Here is a 7955-nt window from a genome sequence, read left to right on the forward strand (position 1 = left end):
AGATTGCTCAGTTTATTGTGTCTATTTGTGACCTTAGCACGATCCATTTTTGAAATATACAGCCTTGTGTAGGTCTACAATCTTGTCCCTGACATCCTTGGACAGCTCTTTGGTCTTTGCAATGGTGGAGAGTTTGGAATCTGATTGTTTGATTGCTCCTGTGGACAGGTGTCTTTTATACAGGCAACAAAATGAGATTAATAGCACTCCCTTTAAGAGACTGCTTCTAATCTCAGTTTATTAACTGTATGAAAGATACCTGGTAGCCATAAATCCTGCTGAATGATAGGGGATCAGATACTTATTTTCCTCATGAACATGCAAATCAGTGCATAATTTGTTAGACATGCTTTTCTTTTGAATTTTTTGTTGCTATTCTGTCTCTCAGTGTTACAATACACTTCCATTTGATTTTTAGACTGATCATTTCTTTGTGAGTGGGCAAACGGTCAAAATCAGCAGGGGATCGTATAATTATCTCCTCCACTGTATATATATATATATATATATATATATATATGTATATACATATATATATCTATGTGGATGACTTGATTGTTGCTCACAAAAACAAGGAAGTTGCAAAGTTGTGTGCAGTGCTTAACCAGCATTTTGAAACTAAAGATCTTGGTGATGTGACATATTGCCTAGGAATTAACATATACCATAAAGAAGAAGGCAGTTTCCTGTTAAATCAGAAATCTAACACCAGGGGCGGACTGACCATTTGGAAACTCGGGCACTGCCTGAGGGCCTGGGGTCAGTAGCGGGCCCCATGAGATGCCCCTGGTACCTTTTTCATAGGTTTTTTTGAGTTTGGCCAAGGACACAGGGGCCCCATGATCCCCTATTGCCCGGGGGCCCCATGAGTTGTCAGTCTGCCCCTGTCTAAAACTGAGGCACTGCTTCAGACATTTTGCATGACTGACGCCAAAGAAGCAAGTACTCCCATATACACAGCATGCCTAAAAACGGAAGGGGATGAGGATATTCTTCCTACTAATGATCAGTACAGACAAGCAGTGGGGGCATTGCTATATATTGCAACCACAACATGTCCAGACATCGCAGCTGCCATGTTGCTTCTTTATAGATGTGTAAGTGAACCATGTCAAAGAGACTGGACATCAATTAAGAAAGTCATGAGATATCTCAAACAGAAGACTTGAGTCTGAAGCAATCTGTATTTGGTGATTTGAACCTTGTAGGATATGTGGACTCTAATTGGGCAGGTGACCTAAGCACTCGCAAATCCACAAGTGGTTACTTGTTCAGATTAGGAAACAGTCCTATATCTTGGTCCAGCAAGAAGCAGATCCCAGTAGCTGCTACAGAAACAGAATACATTGCTGCTGCCTATACTAGTCAAGAAGCTGTGTGGTTATGTCAATTGCTTGAAGGTCTTGGAGAGCCAAAGTCTCAGCCAACAATATTATATGAGGACAATCAGGTATGTGTCAAACTTGCCACCAATGAGAAGATCAATGCAAAAACAAGGGATGTTGATGTCAAATATCATTACATTCATGATCTGGTTGAACAAAATGTAATTGTGCTTACTTATTGTGAAACTAATAACATGATTACAGATGCTTGACAAAACCACTTACAAGAAACAGATTTATAAAATGAGACTAATATAAAGAGTAGTTGTTGACTGGGGTTGTAGGAATACGGAGTTCGTGTATTTTGCAACAACTACATCAGTATTCAGTAGAGATATATTTTTCAACCAGTAGGTGACAGTGTTTATAAATTTGTAGCTACATCTATGGTTAACACTTTGTCTTTGCTCTATAATAAAGCTCCTGTTTCTTGTTACCAGAGACAGTGGACTGTGAACTGTCTGTTCTGTAGAGCTATATACAGAATCTCTAACAGGATTTTGTCTTGTGAGCGGTATGTTGCTTTCCCTGGGTTAGCACCACTAAGTGATGCAGAGTTGCTAAGTATGCATTAAATGTTATAAATATTATCAAAGGGCCATTCAACCCTACATTGATATTTATCTATGGATAAATTGGAGCTTCTTCATTCACCCTCTGCTTACGAGACCCTTTGGGAACTACAGAGGTGAGATTTCCTCAGCTCTGTAACCACAACCGTGTTATCTTTCATCTCCTGTTGTAACAGGTAAAGTGTATCTATTAAGAAAAAAAATCATATTACACATGCAATATTGTTTTTTTTCTTTAAATATTTTTGTCCCTTCCTCACTCATTAGCTAGAAAATGCTCTGTACAGTTAGTCCAACCCTCCTTCAGTGTGTCTTTAGTTTCCATTCAGAGCACAGCTAACTGCTGCAGCTAGACATATTATAATTCTTTGATCTACCTGATGTTCATCTGTTATGATACAAAAAAGTTTTAGATTAAACCGTTCTGTGATCGGCAAGATGTCATTTGGATCAAGTCACTGTCTGCTATTTCTACCTAGACTGTAAGTTACAGCTATCTTGCCACAACTGGATCAGTTATAGAGATCACATTTTCAGTGCTTAGATTGGAGAGGCAGAACTTACACATGCACATAAATGCATTCATACATACTGTACATATTGTGTATAAGTTTGGGGTACAAAACATTGAGAATCCACAAAGCATTTGGGTTTCAAATTGGCAACCACCAACTTTATTGCCGTAAGCAACGTAAACCCTAACAATGACTTTCTCTTGTTTCCTCCCTTATGATCTGTTAAATAAATAATTAGAAGCATTTTGTTGTATCTGTTTCAAAAGTACAAATTAATAAAACTGTTGTTGATGTCAGAAATTTAGGCTTTGCACTTTTCCTGTCTCATCTGAAAGAGTCTATTCAACCCTTATAATTCTTACCACGGACTACAGAATGATTATCCCTTATGTTGTAGAGATCTTACAGTAGGAATGGTTGAGTAGTTTAGCAAAGACAGTGGAGGGCTGACATCACTCAGTCCACATAAAAACCTGCATACTGTCAACCCAAAACAGAGCACATTTCAGGCGAATCAACAGGTTTATTTCAGTAATTGAAGGTGCTTAAAAGGGATAAAACTGGTGGAAATGTGCATGTATTGCAGACATGTAATGTACTGCATATGTTTTTTTTTTATTCTGCCGCGACATACACTTTAACAACAAATAAATGTAAGCAACATGTCCAGCATCAAACACCTTAGGCAAGGTTTACCCAGAAAGACCATACCGCCATCAGCTGGTTACCAAAAGGATAGAGAGAGAATGTGTGAACAGATAACTCCAAATAAATAAATGAAAGCCATATCTTTAGCAGAACTAGGCCAGTTTGGGAAGGTGGAGTGCATTATCATACATGAAGTTCTGTATGTGTGCATACATGGCCCAATATGCAGGGTTATGGCAATGCACCATGCATACTTCTTAGCAGAATGATTGGGCGTGTCTGGCTTTGGCACCAGTCACCTTATTTAAAGCACAGAACACTGAGGAGAAGGTGTTGAATGGTTGTCAGCTTCTATGACCTGTGACTTGACATGCATTATTCTATTCTGTATTTGACCTAGCTTGCCTAATGAACTTTTGATAACCTGATCTCCCACTAATGACCTCCACTCATGTCCTGAATTCACCATCTACCTGCTGCCTTGATATTTCTGCTGGTCATCTAGTATTGCCCTTGGTCTGGACTCTATATATCTCTCTCTATACATGTCTCTGCGTTCTTCAGCTGTGGGTTCTATTGCCCTAACTGAATTTCTGATTTCAGCCCTAGATCTGGTCTGAGTATCTTCAGCATTTCAGTAGAAAAAAGAATGTCTTCTGACCAACTGCTGTGCCATACATTGTCCTGCTACAAGCCTGCCTCTTACCACTTCCAGGGGGTATTGGACTGAAGAAATAAGAGAAGCTCTCTTGTCAACTTGGCCTCAACCATGTACGTGACGAAATGCTTTCTTCAGTATGCAGCAGACTGGTTACATCATCCCGGCATAAGCAAAGACACTTACACGGAGCTCCTGGACTATTCCTAAATTCTAAAAGGTTCAGCCTCATAAAGAGGAACTTCACTCTAACCCTGTAAACTGATGCTGGGTTGTCCTCAGTTCAAATACTTACCCACTCAGCAGATCCAACATTGTCCTGCTGCAATTCACTTCTTCACTGTCACCGCTCAGGTCCTGCACCACAATCTTCCTCAGTACATTATCAGGAGGAAGCTGTCCCTTCCAGAAGTAGGCAGCCTCCCCCAGATGACAAACTGCCAGGCCAGCCCCCCTGCTCCTTCTATCTATGGAAGTGTATGCCTATGTGGCGTGCATATCCCAGGAGTCTCCAAGAATGCAGCACATCATTCTGACTTAGACCAGAATGGAGGAAAGGGGCAGGTTTAGAACAAGAAAAATAAAAAAGGTAATTAAACAGCACAAAAGGGTTGAAGGGGAAAAAATTTCTGAGTAAAGTTCCACTTTAAGTCAAACCTCACTTAAAAATGTATGCAAAATTTCTCCTGAGAATGCCTTTTTTTCAAACAAATTTTATCGTATATAATAAGGGTTTACAATGCAAAAGTAAAAAAGGAATAAAACAAGCATATAGAGTAATTATCTCAGGACCAGATCAAGTTTGATAGAGAGAGACATCCTCAAAACAATCGTCCAGATGTCCTATGAGCATTACAGTAGGTGATCATTCGCTAGTCTCATAACAAATCGGGGTTGAATTAGGCTGTAAGCATCTGATATCCGGTCAGTGCCTCCAAACACTGGGATATGCCAACTACTGGTGAGCAAATTACTAACCTAGTGTGTTGGAGGTGGACATAGCGAGGAAGCAGGGACAGTATAGCTTGAGAGAAAGACTGGCAATAGCTCACTCGTGGAATGGGAAGGGCATTTGCTGTATAATGGAGGAGGGTGCAAAACATGAAGGCATCAAACTGGGGATCTTAGACAATGACCAATGGGATCCACTGGATCCTGTACTTATCCTGGAGTCGAGCTCTACCAGCTCTGTTTTGGATTTATGTTGGTCTATACAAGGAGGAACGTAGGGAAGAAAAGCTTCAAACAAAAGAGAGTGAAGGGAGTGAAAGAAGGAGATGGGGATAGGTGAGGGTAGGAGGATGGAGTGGGGGGGGAGAGTAACTAAAATAGAAAAAGGGTGCAGGGAGGCCTGGAATGTCCTCTGGCAGGAAACCTCCCCAACCTTGTCCAGCAAGTGTGAGGGAGCACATGAGTTTGGTGGGGTGATTCGGTGGAGGAAAGAGTCATACATATTGCCAAAGCACCCGATTGAGTGTAACATCACTGGGGAGCACAGACTATTTATTTTTTTAAATTTATTTCAGGTACTTATATAGCACTGTCAATTTACGCAGTGCTTTAGATATACAGTCAGGTCCATAAATATTGGGTCATCGACACAATTCTAACATTTTTGGCTCTATACACCACCACAATGGATTTGAAATGAAACGAACAAGATGTGCTTTAGCTGCAGACTGTCAGCTTTAATTTTAGGGTATTTAAATCCAAATCAGGTGAACGGTGCAGGAATTACAACAGTTTGCATATGTGCCTCCCACTTGTTAAGGGACCAAAAGTAATGGGACAGAATAATAATCATAAATCAAACTTTCACTTTTTAATATTTGGTTGCAAATCCTTTGCAGTCAATTACAGCCTGAAGTGTGGAACGCATAGACATCACCAGGCGCTGGGTTTCATCCCTGGTGGTGCTCTGCCAGGCCTCTACTGCAACTGTCTTCAGTTCCTGCTTGTTCTTGGGGCATTTTCCCTTCAGTTTTGTCTTCAGCAAGTGAAATGCATGCTCAATCGGATTCAGGTCAGGTGATTGACTTGGCCATTGCATAACATTCCACTTCTTTCCCTTAAAAAACTCTTTGGTTGCTTTTGCAGTCTGCTTTGGGTCATTGTCCATATGCACTGTGAAGCGGCGTCCAATGAGTTGTGAAGCATTTTGCTGAATATGAGCAGATAATATTCCTGAAACACTTCACAATTCATCCGGCTGCTTTTGTCAGCAGTCACATCATCAATAAATACAAAAGAAGCAGTTCCATTGGCAGCCATACATGCCCATGCCATGACACTACCACCACCATGCTTCACTGATGAGGTGGTATGCTTAGGATCATGAGCAGTTCCTTTCCTTCTCCATACTCTTCTCTTCCCATCACTCTGGTACAAGTTGATCTTGGTCTCATCTGTCCATATGATGTTGTTCCAGAACTGTGAAGGCTTTTTTAGATGTCGTTTGGCAAACTCTAATCTGGCCTTCCTGTTTTTGAGGCTCACCAATGGTTTCTATCTTGTGGTGAACCCTCTGTATTCACTCTGGTGAAGTCTTCTCTTGATTGTTGACACATACACCTACCTCCTGGAGAGTGTTCTTGATCTAGCCAACTGTTGTGAAGGGGGTTTTCTTCTTCACCAGGGAAAGAATTCTTCGGTCATCCACCACAGTTGTTTTCCGTGGTCTTCCGGATCTTTTGGTGTTGCTGATCTCACAGGAGCGTTCCTTCTTTTTAAGAATGTTCCAAATGCAAATAGCACACTTGAAATGAACTCTGGACCTTTTATCTGCTCATTGTAATTGGGATAATGAGGGAATAACACACACCTGGCCATGGAACAGCTGAGAAGCCAATTGTCCCATTACTTTTGGTCCCTTAACAAGTGGGAGGCACATATGCAAACTGTTGTAATTCCTACACCGTTCACCTGATCTGGATGTAAATACCCTCAAATTAAAGCTGACAGTCTGTAGTTAAAGCACATCTTGTTCATTTCATTCCAAATCCATTGTGGTGGTGTATAGAGCCAAAAATGTTAGAATTGTGTCGATGTCCCAATATTTATGGCCCTGACTGTATATTGTACATTCACATCAGTCCCTAACCCTCAAGGGGTGTATAGTCTAAGGTAGATTACTTGAAGATAGTCATCAGTTGTTTGAAAGTGAAGCCAACAGGCCCATGCGGATGCGAAATTTGGAGGGGGAGTCTTTTGCTATACAGTTGAGTTCTTCCATGTCTGCTATCCTGCTGATTCGCCTGTACCGAGAATGCCTTTAACCTTTTTTAGACTGCAATTATCCATTTTTACATTATCAATTCAACATAAGTAGGAATACTATATAAATAGGCAAGGTCTGTTCCTTTATTTAGTCATTATTATCACAGCATAAGCTCAGGCTAGCAGTTATGCCTTCCTTGTTATTTTTGTACTTTTGAGGGGGACAAGCAAAGGGGGGAAATCTGCCAAAACAGGCTCATTTAATGAACATTAGCACACCTGAGTGCTTGCCTTTAAGGTCAGAGCCAAGGTGAGAGTGCCATCAGGTTCCCTGCATGACTCCCATTGGTCTTGTTACTATGGAAATTAAGGCCTGAGGGAGAGCTTGTTGGGCTTTGCCAAAATTTCTGTTTACAGAAAAGCTTTTCACATTTCACATCACATGCACCGTATTGGTATATGGAATTTCCCGCTCTGCTGTGTCTCGTGATCTGAACCATTAACTTTGTTTGTTAAGATTAGGAAAATGTGATTTGTTAGTGTAACTGTCCTGCTGTAATAGGAGAAAAAAAAAACCTTTAACCACTTATGTAACGCTGTCAGATTTTCAGTGACAGTGGTGGGCACTTATTTCTGCCGTGATGTTAATAAACAGCACTGCAGAAATTACCCTTGGACGGCTAGTGCGCCCAATAATGACTGTGAACAGAGCTGTCTTTGGACAGACACAGTATACAGAGTAGCTCTGTACCATGTGATTGCTGGGATGACCCCAGTCACAGCAATCACAAATGTAAATGTGTAGTGTTTACATTGCAGAGGCCACCATTTCCTCTTACAATGGAGAAAGCAGAAACTAATAAATTAATGAATCGTTCATTCATTCAATAGTTCCAGATCAGAACGTTCGGGGATCCCAAGATTGTGAGCCAATGGTTCAGGATGAACCTAGGTTTGTCCC

At 40.9% G+C, this 7955-nt stretch overlaps 1 pseudogene; it reads left to right on the forward strand.

Annotated features, from left to right (window-relative positions):
• Positions 1–920: 920 nt before the first annotated feature.
• Positions 921–1550, forward strand: LOC149445308 (uncharacterized; annotated as a pseudogene).
• The last annotated feature ends 6405 nt before the right edge of the window (positions 1551–7955 follow it).

The sequence above is a fragment of the Staurois parvus genome, unplaced genomic scaffold (assembly GCF_062004578.1).
Source record: "Staurois parvus isolate SC_StPar_1 unplaced genomic scaffold, SC_StPar_1.0 ptg000729l, whole genome shotgun sequence".
In the NCBI taxonomy this organism is placed as follows: domain Eukaryota; kingdom Metazoa; phylum Chordata; class Amphibia; order Anura; family Ranidae; genus Staurois; species Staurois parvus.